This window comes from Lagenorhynchus albirostris, chromosome 3 (genome assembly GCF_949774975.1).
Source record: "Lagenorhynchus albirostris chromosome 3, mLagAlb1.1, whole genome shotgun sequence".
Classification (NCBI taxonomy): domain Eukaryota; kingdom Metazoa; phylum Chordata; class Mammalia; order Artiodactyla; family Delphinidae; genus Lagenorhynchus; species Lagenorhynchus albirostris.
The window spans coordinates 104,937,134-104,958,391 of NC_083097.1; the positions used below are offsets into that span (position 1 = coordinate 104,937,134).

At 36.2% G+C, this 21,258-nt stretch overlaps 1 protein-coding gene across 1 annotated transcript in view; it reads left to right on the plus strand.

Annotated features, from left to right (window-relative positions):
• Window positions 1-21,258, plus strand: part of MEGF10 (multiple EGF like domains 10) — a 362,791-nt gene that overhangs the window by 148,308 nt on the left and 193,225 nt on the right. Inside the window, exon 3 of the mRNA XM_060143502.1 lies at window positions 2,328-2,448. The gene's annotated coding sequence lies outside the window, so the exon portion shown is untranslated. The remainder of the gene's footprint in view (window positions 1-2,327; window positions 2,449-21,258) is intronic.

The window sequence follows — 21,258 nt, forward strand, 5'->3', positions numbered from 1 at the left end:
GGGAATTTACTGGCACATGCAACTAGGGAGACCAAAGGTGATGGCTGGTTTTGGGCTAAGATGAGGATGGAGGCTCTCCTCATCTCCCCGCTTGCTTTCCTCTGTGCTAGCTTCATTCTCAGGTAAGCATGGCAATAAGATATTCATGGAGCAATAGTAGGTTATTCATGGATAAGAGGTGATCTTTGAATATTTTTAAATGGGGCAAGGGGCTCCAGCTGAGCAGAAGCTGGGATTTAGAGTCTGTCTGTGTGATTTGTACTTTTTCTTTTTTTGGTTTAAAGAGAGGTTGTATTAAAGGCCCCTGGGAAAGGGACAGGTGGGGAGGCATTACTTGGTGCTATCTCTCACATGGCTCAAGGACTAGTTTTTGATCCCTGTGGAAAGTAGAATTATAACAGATGATGAAGTCATTGTTTTTATGAAGAATTTTGTAAACTATGAAGGGAATGCAGCATGGTTTTTTGGTGTATTAAGGGCGTGATAGCTTTGAAGTGCTCCCAGGAGGCAACATTAGTGCAAGATAGGACAGCATCTCACAGAGAAACAGTGATGAGTCGAAAGTTTCATTTCTGAACACACTCTGGAGGCTTCCAGAGCTACTTAGGTGCCTGGTGCACAGAGGCAGAGCAATGCAGATTACAGTGACAATAAATTCAGCCCCTTGTTTTGTGGAGGATGTTTCTAATAAGTTTTATACAGATAGATTACTTGACCTCAAAAAGTTTCTTATAGAGAAGAAATAGTGCAGAAGACGTTGTCAGAATTAAAACAGAGTGAGTGAATGTGACGATACAAAGAAATAGGGTATTATGTGTTGACAAATATTTCAATTTGATAATTCAATAAAAATGCAACTTATGTAGCAAGTCAGTGGCATTATCCAGGGGTGTTTTTCACTTATTGCTTCTAAGAAGGTCATGTTATTGCTCTGTATGGGCTTTCAAAGACAGAACCAGTGTTAGAAGAGCCATTTCAGACATGCTGCAAATAACTAAGCAACATCGAGATTCCTCACATCGACAACACTCGTCCTGTATAAGCTCTTCTCTGGTTAAAAGCATTCAAATTTTTAAGAAACATGTATAATGGAATTGTAGGGACTTATGCATTCAAATGAGTCATGTGGTCTGCAAAAGTTAACTGTAAATTGTAATCTAGGTAAAAGCCTCTGTTACTTTTGTTTGTATAAGCTCGGATCCTAAATAAAACAGCTGCCAGCAGAATGCTCATTAAAGTGGATTTAAGATTCCAAATGAAAGGTTATTGATTTCAAAAGGGATAAATACCTCTAAACCATCTGAAGTTATTAAATTACCAATCATCTGAAGTTATTAAATTACCAATTTAGTTCGTTTAGTTTTTTTTTTTTTTACTATCTTGGTTGTTTCATAAGTAAACAGTATAAGGTGTTATGCTTGAAATGAAACTGAAAGATATCAGTCAATAGTTATTTTCCACAGACATTTAGAAATTAATGATCTGCTGAAAAATGGTGATCAGTTTTGATCTCCTTTGCTCCAAATTCCTGGCTCTTATAAAAAATATAGCCTACTTCATGTCTATGAGAAGGGAAGATTAAGATGAGGTTAGATGATAAATTTTTAGCCACCAGCATGTAGCCAAAAGAACCTGGCTTGGTCCTATCACATTTCCCATGTATATTTATGTACTGTACCATTTGGGTATTATAATAAAAATTTTTATCTGTCCCTGGAGGCAAAATTGAGTTATATATTAAATGGTTATTTTCTTTTTTTTCTGCTTAGGTATGCATGTAATGTGGTAGCATAATATATATTCCACACTTGTTTCATTCCTGCAGAGAGATAATATTTTTGCAGCTGACAGAGGAAAGACAACCTGTGCTTCCAGAATAAGAGAGAACATATTGGCAGTATAAAATACAGATGTTCCCTGTGTTTTTTCTACTTCATGGTTGTATTCAGCAGAGGTTAACTTTCATGGGCATATTTCCCTATTTCTTGTTTAGGCAGTTGGACACAGAAGTCCACAGTAAATTCAGGATTGCAAAGGTGGTTTCAAGGAAAGTATTTCAAAATGTTTTCAGTGGGAGGAAAGTAACTTAAAAATGTGTTTCCCCTTCCTCCTCACAAGGGACTCTTTTCATAAGATTCTTGGAACCAGAACAACCTTCCTACTTCTCTATAAGGAAGGAACTTGAAGTATATCCAATTTTTCTTTTAAAGAATTTTAAGTGGGAAACAAAAGTAAAATTTTCTTGTCACAGTCTAGGAAAAATAAGTGGAAACTGCTGTGACAAATATGGTATCCTAATCACATGTTTGATGCCTTCTTCTTTCCAGTTTCAGAAAGAAACAACCCAAGGAATGTAAAAGGAATATAGAAAGATCATTTATGCATCATAATCGGAAACTTCTCATCTGCATCCCTGAAGCTAAAGAGTTAGAGATGGAAATGGCACAGGTAGGAGTAAATGAAGGGGACACTGATGAGCCACTATTCACATTTTGGGTGTTCATCCTGGAAAAATTCATTCTTACTCTGTAAGAATAAGAGAAAAATTGCCAGGTAAATTGAGAAATTCAGTGGTTCAAATGAGGGGGATAAAATGTTGAGTATTCAGATTAAATAACCTCTAGTAAAACAGTTGCTATAGAATAAAGGGAAGAACTTGGGGGTGGGGAAGCTAATTTTCTTAGGTTCAAAAGCGTCATATATTACTTTTGTTTGAAAAGTAAAGTAAAAATCGAGAACCAAAAAATAGATCTTAGAGATAAAAAGAAGAGTAACTATGGGACATTCTTCTAGAACTCTGAGAGTTGGGAATTCAAGAGAAAAGTTGAGAGGCAGAAAAGATTGAAGTAGGAGAAGCAATATCGTTGTTACAGAAGTTCCAGAAGGAGAAAATAGTATGAATGAATGTCAAGCAATAATTAAAGAAAAAACATTTCAGAGTGGAAGGATTCATTGTTTATATGGAGAAAACTTACCAAAGACTAGGCAGTATAATGAAAAGGAATCATACCCAGATGGTTTTCCATGGCCTGAATAATGAACAAATGCTGGAAGCAGCCAACTGTGAAAAAAAAAGGTCACTAAAAAACGTCATTAGACTTTTTATTTGCAACACTAATGCCAGAAAACCTCAGAGAAAATGTAAAGACTTCTGAAGAAAAAGCATTATGTTCCAAGAATTATAGACTGAGCCAAGCTATTACCTAAATGCAAGGACAAATGAAAACCTGGTTCAGATTTGTAAGAATTCAGAAATTATATGACTCATGTATGCTTTTTAAAAAATATAACTTAAAGTAGACCTTCAAGCAAAAACTAATCAAAATACAGAATTTAATAAAGGTAAAGCTATGTTTTTAGAAAAACGAGCAGTGAGAAGTAAATTTAGATTTAACACTAAAGAATTGTTTTTAATGTGCCTGTGAAACTAAGTTCAATTTATAACAAAGAATTTTAGAAAGAAAAAGGTATGCTATAAACGTTCCCTAGAGATGTCAGGTGAGGAGAGAGGTGGAAAAGAGAAAGTAAAATATGATAAAGGTTTAATGTCAAACAAGGAGGATCCATATTTGTAACTATGAATTTGGCATTGACATTGATAAAGAATAAATTAAAACATGTTTAAAAATTTTTTTAAAACAAAACCAATTTTAAGTGAGACCATGAGAGAAAAAAGCACATAGCCCCATTATTCAAAAAGGTGCCTGTGTGTGTGTGTGTGTGTGTGTGTGTGTGTGTGTGGTTAGTGGGGGAGCAGCAAGAAAATACAGTGAAATGAACCAATGAAGTAAGATGCAAGGATTAAAAAGATAATAGTTTCCTCTATTAGATGTTTACTTCCAGGCTGTCATGGAGTAACTGATACTGAATTTACTCTACCATTTAAAAACTGAACAAAATACATGGTGACAATTTTTAGGCATTGGATAATAGGCAGTACAGGACTAGAGTCCTGGAAAGTCTGTAAATATGAGATAAGCACCACATTCAACCTTATTTTATGTCTGCGGGCACTTCCCAGGATGTGGCACAAGGAGGTGAAGCCCAAGTGAAGAACATCAGTCTCACTGAGCTGAGGAGGCAGAAATTAAAACAGAGGGGTTGTAAAGGAGGAGCTGGAATTAGCAGCATAGGATTCCAGAGAGGAGTAAGCTGTACAGATGAAGGTCTCAGAAGTCAGTGTGCAGATTCTCCTTAGCTCTTTGGCTGAGAGCTGGTCTGGGATTTACATTTATAGGTTAAGATTCTATAAGAACCTGAGATCCAGCAAGACAGCAGCTGCAGTGGAGCTAAGAAATAAATGGAAATGCCAGAGGTTATGCAGCGCTAAAAGATGTTGAAGTTTTGGTCCAGTCATAGTGGAAAGACTTCACTGAGCATATCAGTCATTAAATTGAGACCTCAGACAGGTCACTTTTTAGGAGCCAGGAGTAAGACCATATCCCATGGTTAAGGTCAAAATTAATATACACTTGCCCAAACAAAGCATAAAATGAAGCCCAAAGAATCAAGAGAATTACCCAGTTATGTAGCTGTTGGCCAGAACAAATGCTACACCTTTAAAGGAGAGACAGCAAAATCCAAATGCTCTACAATATGTTATCCATAACATACAACATTCAATAAAAGCACTACTACATATGCACAGAAGTAGGAAAAAGGGACCCATAATCAAGACAAAAAAGCAAGCAATAGAAAGAGATCCTGAGATAATTCAGATTTTAGAGTTAGGACATAATTTTTTAAATGGTAATTATAAACATGTTCAAGAATTTAAAGGAAAACGTGGACATAATGAGCAAAGAGGTGGGAAATCTCAAAAGAGAAATATAAACTATAAAAAAGTTTATATTAAAGTTTATATCAATTAAAAATACTAGAAATGACAATTTCCCTCAATGCCTTGAGATTAGACACTTCAGAATAAAAAGTTTGAAAACAGATCAAGAGAAAATATCAAAACTGGAAAACAGAAAATAGATTTTAACAAATGAGCAGAGGCTCAGTATCTTATGGAATAGTATCACTTGTCCCACATGTAATTGACATCTCAGAAGAACAGGAAAAGGAGAATGGGTCAGAACTATTTAAAGAAATAATAACCAAAAGTATTAAAAACTTGGTGAAAAAAATCATTATGCAGATCTAAGAAACTCATAAAACCCAAGGTGTCATATGTTTCAAAATATTCTTCTAGAATGGAAGCTAAAAATATTTTAAGATGAATGTAAACTGAAGGAATTTGTTTATAATAGTCACGGCACTAAGAGAAGTGCTAAAGAAAGTTCACTGGCTTGAATATAAAACTTAGAATTATAAGAAGAAATAAAGATTGTTGAAAATTGTAAATATAAATAAATTTTATTTTCTTATCTTTAAATTTTTTGAAAAGATAATTGACTGATTTGAGCAAAAATAATAACTGTGTTGTGTCATTTCTAACATATGTGATGGTAAACTATGACAATAGCATTAAGAATTGGGTGGGATAAATGGAGTTCAACTGTTGGAAGATTCTTATATTTTACATGACATGGTATAATATTAATTAGAGGTAGACTATGATAAGCTAAGGATGTGCACTGTAATCCTAAGAGCAGTCACTAATACACGCAACCACATACAGAAAGAAAGGGAGAGAGAGAAAGAAAAAGAGGCAATAAAATCGAGTATTCAAAAGTATTTTATTGGCCAAAGAAAGCAGAAAGAACCAACAAAGAAACAAACATGAGATGGGACAAATAAAAACAAATTGCAAGATGGTAGAATTAAACCCATTAAACCATATTAATAATTATATTCAATGTAAATGCACTAGATGTTCCTATTAATATTAATAAGTTTCACAATAAAAAGGTCAGTTTGTCAAGAGGATACAACAATCTTAAATGTGTATACATAGCTCCTCGAACACCTAAATATTATTAATTCAAGGATGACTCAACACAAGGAAATCCATTAATGTAATTCACTACGTAAATAGATCAAAGGAGGAAAACCTCATGACATTTCAATATGAGCAAAAAATGCAGTTGCTAAAATTCAATAATCACTCGATTAAAAACAAGTAAACAATAAGTCTTGGCAAGCTAGCAATAGAAGGAAACTTCCTTAAGCTGATAAATGTTAGCATATACCAAGAGCAAATATCATATTTAATATAAAACATAAGAAACATTCCTATTAACATTAGAAACAAGATAAATTTGCTCCTAGCATTGCTGCTCTTTAACCTTAAATGGAATCTGACTCTAACTAATGCAATAAGACAAAAAGAATAACATATATATGTGTACATATATATAAATACTATAAAAGAAAGACACAAATATAATTATTTGCATAAGATTGCCTTGAAAATCCAAGGAAAAAATTATTAGAATCAATAAAGAGTTCAGTGTGGCTAGATACAAAATTATCGTAGAAAAAATAAATGCTTTCCTATATATTATTGACAATATATTAAAGAATAAAACAGAAATGGAATCCATTCTCAGTAATGATAAAAACCATAAAGTGCCTAACAAAAATATAAGATTCATATGTTGAAACCTATAAAACTATAGGAAAAAAGTTATAAGAAGATCCAATAGATGCAGATACATAGCCCCTTCCTAAATAGACAATATTTTGAGATATTAATCCTTCCCAAGTTAATTTAGAAATGTAATACAATCCTAATCATTATTATAAGACTTAACAAGTTCATTCTATAGGTCAAATGGTAGAGAAAATAATAAGTAATTGCCTGGAAAATTCTGAGAAGAAAAAAAAATGGGGGAAACTTCTCTTTCAGAAATTAAAACATATTTGAAAATATAACTGTAAAAGTATAAGGTTGGTGCAGGTAAAGGCAAATTATTACAATAATTACTAAGATTGAATAGAACTTAGAAGTATACACTGCTATTTCACATAATAGTTAAAAGCTCTGAATCACAAGCCAGGCCACATAGTAGCTGTGCATTCTTGGGCAAGTTAAATAAACTTTCTGTGCCTTAGTTTCCTTACTTGTAAAATAGGGACCGTTATATCATCTATATCTTAGGATTGTTGTGAAGATTAAATAGATTAATACACATAAAGCCCTTAGAAGAGTGCTTGGAATATGGTCAGAACTATATAAGTGCCAGCTGCTATCAATGATAACAATGGTAAACAAATCAGTTGGAAGACATTGAAGTACTTCTCAAATCAAGGTGAAGTTCAGTTACCTATTTTGAAAGAAGTACAATTGGGGTAGCTGGTTGTCCATTTTGAGAGATATATAGTTAGACACATACCTTACACCATACTCAAAGAACTAAACATAAAATTATCAGATGAAAATATAGAAAAAACATTCATAAGCATGGGGTGAAGAAATTGTATCAAAGATATAAAATATTAAAGTCATAAATGAAAATCGTCACATATTTAAATATATAAAAACCAAAAACAAAACAATGTACACAAAAAACAACATTAATAGACAACTCACAGCCTGGGAATATATTTGTATTATATTAATAAAGGATTAATATAAATACAAATCAATAGGAAAAAGACAAACACTCCAGTAGAAAAATTAACAATACATATGAAAAGCAATTTACAGAAAAAGAAATACAAATGTTCAATAAACTCTACAAAATGTGCAAACTCATTGGTAAATTAATGTGATGCATTTTCATCAATTTTCACGTGATTAGCGAACATATAAAAGCTTGGTAATACCCAGGGTTGATAAGGATGTGGCAAAGGGGCACTTTGATACTTTGTTGGCAGGAGGGTAAGAGGACAAACATATTTTGGAGGGAAATTTTTCAGTATCTACTAAGATAAAAACTACCCATTTTTGTTGACTTAGCAATCCCATGTTTAGGAGTTTATTCTAAAGACTACCTCACATGCACATGGACCTAAAGTTTTATGTATAGGAATGATCACAGCAGGAGTGTTTATTATAGTGAAAAATGGGAAAAAGCCAAAAATTCATCATCAGAAGATCAGTTAAATAAATTATGGTAAAGTCATAATGTTGAATAACATACAATTATTAAAAAGGATGTAGTACATGAATTTCATATATTTTTAAAAGATTTATTTATTTTTATTTATGTTGTTTTTGGCTGCATTGGGTCTTTGTTGCTGCATGCGAACTTTCTCTAGTTGTAGCGAGTGGGGCCTACCCTTCATTGCAGTGCGGGCTTCTCATTGCGGTGTCTTCTCTTGTTGCAGAGCATGGGCTCTAGGTGTGCGGGCTTCAGTAGTTGCAGGATGCAGGCTCAGTTGTTGTGGTTCGCGGGCCCTAGAGCGCAGGCTCAGTAGTTGTGGCGCACGGGCTTAGTTTCTCCGCGGCATGTGGGATTTTCCCGGACTAGGGCTTGAACCCGTGTCCCCTGCATTGGCAGGTGGATTCTTAACCACTGCACCACCAGGGAAGCCCAAATTTCATATTTTTATTATATATAAGTGGAAAGTGAAAAAAAAGTAAGTTTCAGGATAATTCCTCTTATTTTTTACATACACATGCACACACACGTGTGTGGGAAGACATAGGAAAAATACTGAAATGAAAGTATTATACTAACCTGTTAATCATGGTTAACTCTGGGATGGGGTGAGGGAGATACAGCCTCACATTTTTAGTCTTTATTCTTAGGTACAATTTTAACTTTTTTAAATGAAAGCATGCTCATACACATCTCGTGTAATAAAGAACAATGAGACATAATAGAAGAATAATGACTTGAGAAGTTGAAGAAGCACCAGAATGCAGATTATTTTCTCAGTGAACGCTCTTAACTTAGCAGCTAATCCATGTAACCTTAAAACTGTTACAGAGCAAACATATGAAATATTAGAGCTCACTTAATATGGCTAACTTAATCCTGAAACCAAACCTGACAAAGATAACACATAACAAAGCTACAGTTCAAGCTCATAAGCACGGATGCAAACATTTAAAGTAAAACACTAGGAAATACAGGTAACACACGATATTGAAGTAATGTTTATTCCATAAATGCAAAAACGTTTTAAGACTATGACAGTTCTTAATGTTTTTCACAGGTTAAAAGAGACAGGACACCTGACTGTCTAGAGATGACCTGCCCATCACTGATCCATTCATTCATTCATTTAACAAATTTCTGTTGAGCCAGGCATTCTTTTCAGTTCTGGCATAAGACCAAACACTGATCCATACCACTAGGAACATACGTTGTAAAGAGAATAATAGATAACTAGACAAATGATAAATAATAAAGTACGAAGAAGTATTTAGATAGGAGAAGTACTAGAAATAGGAGAAAGAGATGGTCAAATTTTTACCTGAAATCAATAAAAATAATATTCATGTTGGAGAAAACTAGGATTATTTCCATTCAAGTTGAAAGTAGTACAGCCACTCACTCCCACTCTTAGAGCTGTATTCAACAAGTTCTAACCAATGCAATGGGATAGCTGAAAGAAATGTCATACATATTTGAAAGAAAAATTATAATACACAATTATAATTGTACATTTATATGATTATCTACCTAGAAAACTGAAGACAATCAGTTAAAAAAAATGAGAAGTGTTCAGTAAGGTAGCAGGTTACAAGAAAAATATAGAAATAAATAAATAATGTAAATAATTCATATAAATAAATTAAATAAATATAGAAAAATTGTTATATATTAGTAATAATCAGTTATAATACATAATGGAAAAAGATGTCACCATAATAGCAAAGAATAATATAGCATGCTTTGGCACAAACAATGGAAAATGAACAGGACATATAAAAAGATGATAAAGCTCTGAGGATAGAAAAGAAGTCTTAACCATATTTTTAGAGAGAAATAATCAGAATTATAAAGATGCCAGTTCTCCCTACATTATTTATCTATAAACTCAATGAAATTCTAATGAAAATAGTGATGGAATTTGGGGAGAGTTTAGAAATTACTTTTCTTTAAAATTCTAATCTTTATTTTTGTCTAAGTTACACATACTCACTTTAAATATGATGAATTCTGCTATCTTATAATAACAGTTCTCGGCTTTACTCTTTCCAGCTTCTGATTGCCACTCCCAAAGTCAACAGTTTCCTACGCTTTGAGCAGTTTTTGCTAGAAGAAGGTTTTCCTGATACTTAAGTTTTGCTTATTTCTTTCAGTTTTGAAGATTATCAATCCACTTCCTATCGTGAAAAGTAAGGTTTAGTTTTCTGACCTACTCCTCAAACCCCAGCAAGACTTCCCCCACACAAATACACACCACACAGACGAGCACGTTTCACCTTCTTCTCTTTACCCTGACAATATTTTTGACTCTATCAGTATCTAAGGTTAAAATTAGTATGTCTATGTAAATACTATATACACAGTGTCTACAATTTCCTGTCATATACAACTTGCTTTTGGGGGGAGTTAATAATTGCTCACTTTTAAATTTGCTTTGTTTTTGATACAATTGACAGAGAGGGGGAAGGAAGGAGGGATAGAGGAGAGAAGGAGGGAGCGAGGAAGGAAGGAAGGGAGGGAGGAAGGAGAGAAAAAGAAAACCAAAAGAATGAACCTCTAATTTCAGTCAAGCACTCAGAAAAAAATAAAATCTAAGAATTCAGTTCTTGAAAATATGCGTTTGGACCATCTTTCTACTTCACACTGGACTTGGTTACTCTCCAGACTTGCTGCCCCACTTTTTCAGGACCTTCCCTTCATTGTCATCCTGGGCACATTCCTTTTCCTTTTCCTCATGTTGGAGCTTCCATTTGCTGGGTCCCTTGTCTCTTTCATGGTTTATACACTGGTTTGTGGGGAGCATTTCATCCAGTAGATTCCAGGAAACTGTGGCATGCAACTGGCCTAGGAGGAAATGCTATTGCCACTGCCCCACCGGACACTAGAGAGAACTGCTGTCACCTCTGCCACTCCATCTCAAACCAACCACTGGGAAGACTCTGGGAAATCTGCACTGCCATCACTGCCCCCCATGATGCCCATGACGTCTGTGCCTGCCAGTTCAAAACTCTACCTGGAACAGTGTTTTAAAATTAATCTGCAGCCGCATAGCACAGGGAGATCAGCTCAGTGCTTTATGACCACCTAGAGCAGTGGGATATGGAGGGTGGGAGGGAGGGAGACACAAGAGGGAAGAGATATGGGAACATATGTGTATGTATAACTGATTCACTTTGTTATAAAGCAGAAACTAACACACCATTGTAAAGCAATTATACTCCAATAAAGATGTTAAAAAAATCTGTTAGAACCTTTAAATACATCTTTATAGGTCATGTTTATAAACGTTAAGAAAGGTTAATGTTAAGAAAATCTCCTGGGACTTCCCTGGTGGCACAGTGGTTAAGAATCTGCCTGCCAATGCAGGGGACACGGGTTTGAGCCCTGGTCTGGGAAGATCCCACATGCTGCGGAGCAACTAAGCCCATGCGCCACTACTACTGAGCCTGTGCTCTAGAGCTCACGAGCCACAACTACTGAGCCTGTGTGCTGCAACTACTGAAGCCTGCGGGCCTAGAGCCTGTGCTCTGCAACAAGAGAAGCCACCGCAGTGAGAAGCCCGCTCACCACAAGGAAGAGTAGTCCCTGCTCGCCGCAACTAGAGAAAGCCTGTGCGCAGCAATGAAAACCCAACACGGCCAAAAATAAATACATTAATTAATTAATAAAAAAGAAGAGAAAATCTCCTTCATTCCTCCTCAGGTTGGAATAATTTGAGATAGATCAAATTCAAATGGTGGTGGTGCCCAAATGGGTTTATTCTCATCAACTTGGTGGGTAACACCAACCTCTTAGGAAAAATATAGTTTATAATTTTAAGTAAACATATATATCAAACATTTCAACAAAGTAATCCATAACACATGGTCTAATTGCAAGGTTGTAAGTCAACATTTGGTAAAAATATTAAAAATAAACCTTCAAATATTATAAGAAAGCTTTGTCCGTAGCAAACAGACTTATGCAGAAGCTCAGCTTTTCGGTGACAAGATATAGAATGTCCAGTTTTCATTTAAATTTCTTTGTAATAGGTATGTACATAATTGCTAAATATTACTTATTTATAAAGCTGTAAGAGCTAGCACAAGGAATAAAAAATTTTATTTTTTCACATTCATGAAAAATTAAGATCTGCTTCTACTACTTCAGTAGTATTTTCTATCAAATGCTAAATAATATGTTTAACATATTATATATTATATAATATAGAAATATAGAAATATATTTCTATATTTCTATATTTAGAAATATAGAAATTAACTTATTTTCTGCACATGCAAAGGTTTAGCTTTTTTTTTTTAATAGAAGGATGATAACAGGAATCAGATAGAGACCCATCAATCTGATATTTAACTTTACTTTTCCAGTTATGTTCAGTATTCTTGGTTTGTGCAGTGAATTCTCTTCCCTATGGAATAAAAATGGAAACATTTTCTTAATTTCAGAGTAGAGACCAAGTGACATATGTGCTAGCATCAGTTGTCTCTAGAGACAACACTGAGGAAATGAGATTGGTTTTAAGGGATTGGGACACAAATGAAGAAGAAGAAAATTAAGAAGTAAATTATATGATGATAACAGTTGCTTTCAAGCACGGTGCCACTTAAATTCTACAAACTTAATCAGAGAAAAGCGTTGTAAGTACTTTCACATTCCAAGTTAGATCAACTTTGGGTTGCATATTATCCATCAGTAATGATTTAAAATCTATTCTCTGCTTCAGATTTGGAACAATATGAATTTGGAAGACATAGAAGGAAAGAAGCATAGGGTTGCAGAACAGAATTTATAAGCATTTTTCTGAGTTTCTCTTACCTAATTATATATCCATTTTTTGATTAAGAAGACAGTGGTGGCAAGAGTCATTGCAGTGGTTGAAGGGCAGCAGTTCTACACTGAGCCCTCTAATGGGGATTGCACCCAAGAGCCTCTTGTAATATAAATTCCATTCATGAGATAGTTTGAGCCTGAACTTTGAACAATTCCAGATGAGAATAGGTTGCAGAGGAAAATTTGCCAAGGCTGACTGTGATTCTCCATGATGACAAGATTGATGAATGTGAGGTGGGGCTGGGAATCAAGATGATCATACCTCCCCTGCCACCCAGTGATCAAAGAATGAGTTCTGCGTAATTGGGATGTACACTCCTAGGGTTATGATTTTCTCAGTCTATAATGTTTTTCATTTTCCCATGATCCAACAATCTTTATTTTGAACAATTCATCATCCTCCTAAGGCTTGAGGGATGCGGGTGCGGGGAGGGGAGGGTGTTAAGTTGCCTTGAGGTGTCACGTGGAGAGGGTGTGGCCCAGGTCATCATCTGTCCTGTGTGGCATTTTACTGTGATGTAGGAGGCCATCTGGTTCCTGGTTGTCATTACCCTTCTGTCCTGATGTCTGCATTCCTACCTCATCTCTGGTTTTGCATGGTTCTTGCCGCTGTGTCCCTCATCATGGCTGCAAGTCCCCTCCAGGTCCATCAGCCCCCTCTTGGCTAAATTTCTCAGTTTTTAGAGGTACATTTTGCATGATATTTCATGCCGCTCTGGGACTGTGGGAGACTGAGGAGTTATCTCATGCCCTGTCTGCCTGGAGGGGCTGCCATTTCAAAGTGGCTCAGGGCATAAATTAAGATGTTTCCAGCTGTAATAGGAAACTTATCTCAAACTGCCTTAAGGCAACTTTTTAGCTCATAGAAGAAGTCAAGAGGTGAGGTGAGCTTCAGAGTGTGTAGATTCAACAGTTAAAGAGTTGGGTTCTCTCTGCCCTGCCTTCTGCCTGTCATCTTCATTCTAAGGTGGGCTGCTGTCTTGGTTGTATGACAGCTGCCTGCAGAAGTTAGGGCTTTCTCTTTTATATAATTGGTTTTTCATGCTTCTTTCTTAAGAATGAAGAGGAATGTTTCTAGAAGTCTCCGGCAAGCCCCTCTTTATCTTTTGTGAGCATAACCAGGCCATAGGCCTATTTCTAAACCAATTTTTAGTAAGAGGAATGGGATTACCCTTAGACCAAAATCAGGCTGAACCCTGAAGCTAAGGTGGGGGCTCACCATCTCCTCAGGCATTTGTCTGTGTGTGGGAGGAGTGAGGACCTGAATGAAATATGGAATTTGTTAGGAAAAGAACAAGGAGGACAGATGTTCTCTAGGCAATAATAACAGCCAAGATTTAGTTAGGAAAACAAATCACCCTAGGAATTTCAAACAGAGTGAGATTTAACCCAGGGAATTAAGCTACAAATTTGTTGAAAGGAATGAACGAGAAAAAAAGAAGGGGAGGACATTGACGTTAGTCAATGTTCAGGAACTCCAGGAAGCTGCTGTAGCCCCTGTAGGAGACCACACCTGTCTAACCCTGAATTGCTCTGAGACAGGGCTCTTATGCCCCTGCAGAGACAGTGCAGTTGCTAGAGGGGTACACTGCTGCCACAGTCAAGGCCAGAAGATGTGGCTCTGCCTTTCTTCTTCCCTTTAATCTTTGTTTAAAAACAGATTTATTGAGATATAATTTATATACCATGCTATTCAACCATTTAAAGCAATTCGCTGGCTTTAGTGTATTCAGAGTTGTGCATCCATCACCACAATCAATTCTGGAACATTTCCATTAGCCCTGAAGAAACCCCTTCTCCTTAGATGCCACCCCTCAACCCCCCATCCCCCTCCCCAACCCTAGGAAAACACTAATCGATTTTTTGTCTCTGTACCTTTGCCTATTCTGGACTTTTCGTATAAATAGAATCTTAAAATACATCGTCCTTTGTGATTGGATTCTTTTGCTTAGCATAGTTCCAAGGTTCATGCATGTTGTAGCATGTGTCAGTACTTGCTTTTATTGATGAATAATATTCCATCGTATGAATATACCACATTTTATTTATCCATTCATCAGTTAATGGGCATTTGGGTTATTTCAGCTTTTTGGCTATTACTGATAATGCTGATATGAACATTCATGTATAAGATTTTGTGTGGATGTATATATGTTTGGTATATACTTAGGAGCTGAACTGCTGAGTCATATGGTAACTTTACGTTTAACCTTTTGAAGAAATGCTAAACCGATTTCCAAAGATGCTGCACCATTTTACATCCCACCAGCAGTGTATAAGGGTTCCAATTTCTCTACATCCTCACCAACACTTGTTGTTATCTTATTTTTTTATTATAGCCTTCCTAGTGGGTATGGAATAGTACCCCATTGTGCTTTTGATTTACATTTCCCTGATGGCTAATGACGTTGAGCATCTTTTCTTGTGATTATTCATCACTTGTATATACTTTTTTTGAGAAATGTCTGTTCGGATACTTTGCCCATTTTTTTAATTGAATAATTTGTCTTTATTATTGAGTTGTAATGTTTCTTAATATATTCTAGATTCAAGTTCCTTATAATATATGTGATTTACAAATATTTTCTCCCATATTGTGGGCTGTCTTTTCACTTTTTGATAATGTCCATTGGTATATGAAAGTTTTTGATTTTGATAAAGTCTAATTTATCTGTTTCTTTTGCTGCCTATACTTTTGGTATCGTATTTAAGAATCCATTGCAAAATCAGAGATCATGAAGATTTACTCCTATGTATTCTACTAAGAGTTTTACAGTTTTACTTCATGGATTTAGGTCTTAGATCCATTTTGAGCTAAATTTTGTATATGATTTGAGGTAGAGGTCCAAATTCAGTCTTTTGCATGTGAGTATCCAGTTGTCCCAGCATTTCACTTTAATCTTGTGCAAGTCCTTTCCACTAGCAGGTCCTGAACTGAAACCTGCCCAGCAAGGGGGATTGGGAAATGTAGTTTCTAGGCTTCTAGCCCCTGTGATACAAGGGAGAGATTAGATGGGTGGGAACCAACCTGCAGTATCCGGCAAACAACTAACACATCAGCCTTCTGTGGGGATTTGCTCTCTCTTTGTTGTCGAAAACCAGCACTCCCCAACATTTTTGGCACCAGGGACTGGTTTTGTGGAAGACAATTTTTCCACGGATGGGCGGGGCGGGGCAGGGGATGGTTCAGGCGGTAATGCGAGTGATGCGGAGTGGGCCACTCACCTCCTCCTGTGCGGCCTGGTTCCTAAAAGGCTGCTGACTGGTCCCGGTCCATGGCCTAGGGGTTGGGGACCCCTGGTCTAGACAGAAAGCGGGCCACAAGTCTCCTTTTATTCAAAGATCCTAAACCTGTCTAGGATCAGTTCATCACCCTCAGGTCTTTGGAGGGGTACAGGATATAGGGCCCCAACTCACTTTATTCTATTTCTCTCCTTTCTGTTCTTCCCTCTCCCCAGTTAAGAGAATTCTAAAATTGAGTATAAGAAAAACTCCGTCATATATCTTTCCAGATATTTCATTTTACATGCTTTTGTTCTCTAGTTTTTTTTTGTTTTGTTTTTTGGTGGTACGCAGGCCTCTCACTGTTGTGGCCTCTCCCGTTGCGGAGCACAAGCTCTGGACGCGCAGGCTCAGCGGCCATGGATCACGGGCCCAGCCACTCCGCGGCATGTGAGATCTTCCTGGACCGGGGCACGAACCTGTATCCCCTGCATTGGCAGGCAGACTCTCAACCATTGCGCCACCAGGGAAGCCCTGTTCTCTAGTTTTATCTCTTTCCTCTCCTAGGTTGAGCCTTCAAGCCAAACTGCCTGTACTAAAAAGTAGGGTCTTGATAGAGACGGGAACAATTTTGGATCAATATGAAGTTTTATCCTGCCACATATGGTCATACTGCTGATGGGGTGAAAATAGAGGTGAGGCGGGGCAAATCCTCATAATAGTTGCTAAAAATAACAAAGTAAGGGCCATGCTAGACAAAAGACCAACAATAAAAATTTTCTACTGCTTTAAGAAATATATATGGTACTAGGTATTGCCTACCTTTAAAGACATATTGCATTTCTTTTCTAAATTTTGAAACAGTTTGAAACATACTATGATGAGCTTTTTTAAAAGAATGAAAAAAATCTTAAAGATGTATGAGATTATTTTAGATAGATTATTAGATAATAGAAAGTGGCATTTTGCCTGACAAATTGGGATATGGTTTTGTGACTGTGATGCAATGATCCAGAGACAGGGGTGAGACTTTGGGGAAGGGAGAGATTCTCAAGGAGGAGATGAACAATTACAGATAAGGAGCTAAAACTAATGGATAAGCAAGACACTGATGCTTTTGCTAGAGAATTCCAGTTATGACCATGCAGGTATTAGGGGTAACTTAGCAATGATTTTACAACTGTGTTTTATTATAAACCATAGCATACTACTATAGACTGAACTGTTTAAACACCTTGGAGACTTTAATTTATTTAGCTTAAGAGCTTAGTTGAAAGGAAAACAATAATGGAAACTAAGCTGTAGGATTGCTTTTCCTGAATTCTAAATTTAGCTTAAACATATTTCTAATCGTCTGTGCCAAGAATATTTTCCTGAAAATCATTTGAATTGTATAACCTGATCACCTTTATTTATACAGGGATGTAGATGGGCATAAACATACTCACTGTATTTTACTGTGTTGATTTTTAGCCTAGGTAATCCTGTAAATGATTAATTATATTCCATCTGATTATCAAACTGCTTAACTTAAATCCAGTGTGATCATAAAAGATGAGTAAATCTTTAATGCCAATAGAGGAGATTCTACACATGGTTACATTTAAGAAGGCAAAAGAAACTGCACCATGTGACCAGTGCCTGAATAAGATTAAATCCCTATTACATTGGTGTCATAAACCAAAAAGGTATAGACTGTGTGAAGAGCAATACAAATTCACAACCATCACTTTGGGTCTGTATAACAGAAGACAAATGTTCTTGCTCTCTAAACTGATTCTCTTATGAAACTAGGTGGCGAACATTACATTGCCAACTATATGAAATGTCCTTCTCCATTTTTAATTTATGTTCAGATGACTTCACATTACATGTGGGTATAAATGGGAAACTTTTAAATGAGCAATAGAAAAGGAAAACATTGTGTGAGAACTCAAGGGTGTGATATCAATATAGCTCCCAGGGAAAAGGGAACCCTCCTACACTGTTGGTGGGAATGTAAATTGGTGCAGCCACTATGGAAAACAGTATGGAAGTTCCTTAAAAAACTAAAAGTAGAGTTACCATATGATCCAGCAATTCCACTCCTGGGCATATATCCAGAAAAGATGAAAACTTTAATTCAAAAAGATACCTGCACCCTAATGTTCATAGGAGCGCTATTTACGATAGCCAAGATATGGAAGCAAGCTAAATGTCCATCAACAGATGAATGGATAAAGAACATGTGGTATATATATATACAGTGGAATATCACCCAGCCATAAAAAAAAATGAAATAATGCCATTTGCAGCAACATGGATAGACCTAGAGATTATCATACTAAGTGAAGTAAGTCAGACAGATAAAGACAAATATATGATTTCACTTATATATGAAATCTAAAAAAATTATGCAAATGAATTTATTTACAAAACAGAAATAGACCCAAAGGTATAGAAAACAAACTTATGGTTACCAAAGGGGAAAGGGTCGGGGAGGGATAAATTAGGAATTTGGGATTAACAGATACACACTACTAAATATAAAATAGATAAACAACAAAGATCTACACTATGGCAGGGGAACTATATTTAATATCTTGTAATAACCTATAATGGAAAAGAATATGAAAAAGAATAGATAGATATATGTATGTGTATAAATGAATCACTTTGCTGTACACCTGAAACATTGTAAATCATGGCCTTTACTTCTCTGCTGTTGGAAAGGTCTTAATCACACTATAAGGTCATACATACAGCTTCATTCAATATTCAGTATATGATAATACATTGCATGACATGCTTTAAAAAATACATTTAAAAGAGAGACGGGCCAACATTTATCAAATACCTGCTACATACAGGCAGAATGTAGGCACTTTATATTCACTTTTGTGTTACACAAATGATTCAGTAGGCACTGGCCACACATAGCTATTCAAACTCAAAACTTAAATTAATTAAAATTAAATTACAGGGGCTTCCCTGGTGGCGCAGTGGTTGAGAGTCCGCCTGCCGATGCAGGGGACACTGGTTCGTGCCCCGGTCCGGGAAGATCCCACATGCCGCGGAGCGGCTGGGCCCGTGAGCCATGGCCACTGAGCCTGAGCGTCCGGAGCCTGTGCTCCGCGACGGGAGAGGCCACAACAGTGAGAGGCCCGCGTATCGCACAAAAAAAAAAAATAAAAAAAAAAAAAAAAAAAAAAAAATTAAATTACAATTTAGTTCTTTGGTCGTACTAGCTACACTTTGAGTGCTGAATAGCAATGTGACTAGTGGCTGCCATGATGAATGGCATAGACGTAGAACATTTCCATCATTGTAGAAAGTTCTATTGGACAGCTCTGGATGTCTGTCTCAACTCTTTCCTTTTTCAGAATGAAAGCTATCAATCTTAAATCATGTTAAATAACACCATGAAGAAATAATCAGTCCAGAATGTGGCATTTTCTCTAAGAAAACTGATCTGAGCGTTTAGAAGAGTCAGCGCCATGGGCAAATAAAGTTGGGGTAGAGGGTACTGTTCTAGATTTCAAAAGGCTTCAAAGAGATAACAACCAAATGTAATGTTTGATACTGGTCTGAACAGAAACAGTTAATTTCTTATTTGTTTCAATGAGGAAATTTGATAATGGACTAGATATTAAATGACAGTATGGAATAATTGTCAATTTTGTTAGGTGTCATAAAGGTATTGTGGTACTTTGGAATATGTTCCAGCTTTTTGGACATCTGTGCTCAAGCATTTAGAAGTGAAATATCTCGGTACTTTTCATTTATTTTGGAATGATATAACAAAAATATAGGCATGAAGTGACTATGGCCCAATGTTAACGATTGTTAAAACTAGGTGGCGAGTACTATGTTTCTAATTTTGATATATTTTAAAACAGCTGAAATGAAAATATTATTGAAAAACCTATTTAAAAAATTTTTTTAACATCTTTATTGGAGTATAATTGCTTTACAATGGTGTGTTAGTTTCTGCTTTATAATAAAGTGAATCAGCTATACATATACATATGTTCCCATATCTCCTCCCTCTTACATCTCTCTCCCTCCCACCCTCCCCATCCCACCCCTCTAGGTGGTCACAAACCACCGAGCTGATCTCCCTGTGCTATGCAGCTGCTTCCCACCAGCTATCTATTTTACGTTTGATAGTGTATATATGTCCATGCCACTCCATCACATTGTCACAGCTTACCCCACCCCCTCCCCATATCCTCAAGTCCATTCTCTAGTAGTTCTGTGTCTTCATTCCCGTTTTACCCCTAGGTTCTTCATGACCTTTTTTTTTTTTTAGATTGCATATATATGTGTTAGCATACGGTATTTGTTTTTCTCTTTCTGACTTACTTCACTATGTATGACAGACTCTAGGTCCATCCACCTCACTACAAATATCTCAATTTCGTTTCTTTTTATGGCTGAGTAATATTCCATTGTATATATGTGCCACATCTTCTTTATCCATTCATCCGATGTTGGACACTTAGGTTGCTTCCATGTCCTGGCTATTGTAAATAGAGCTGCAGTGAACATTGTGGTACACTCTTTTTGAATTATGGTTTTCTCAGGGTATATGCCCAGTAGTGGGATTGCTGGGTCGCATGGTAATTCTATTTTTAGTTTTTTAAGGAACCTCCATACTGTTCTCCATAGTGGCTGTATCAATTTACATTCCCACCAACAGTGCAAGAGGGTTCCCTTTTCTCCACACCCTCTCCAGCATTTATTGTTTCTAGATTTTTTGATGATGGCTATTCTGACTGGTATGAGATGATATCTCATTGTAGTTTTGATTTGCATTTCTCTAATGATTAATGATGTTGAGCATTCTTTCATGTGTTTGTTGGCAATCTGTATATCTTCTTTGGAGAAATGTCTATTTAGGTCTTCTGCCCATTTTTGGATTGGGTTGTTTGTTTTTTTTGTTATTGAGCTGCATGAGCTGCTTGTAAATCTTGGAGATTAATCCTTTGTCAGTTGCTTCATTTGCAAATATTTTCTCCCGTTCTGAGGGTTGTCTTTTTGTCTTGTTTATGGTTTCCTTTGCTGTGCAAAAGTTTTGAAGTTTCATTAGGTCCCATTTGTTTATTTTTATTTTTATTTCCATTTCTCTAGGAGATGGGTCAAAAAGGATCTTGCTGTGATTTATGTCATAGAATGTTCTGCCTATGTCTTCCTCTCAGAGTTTGATAGTGTCTGGCCTTACATTTAGGTC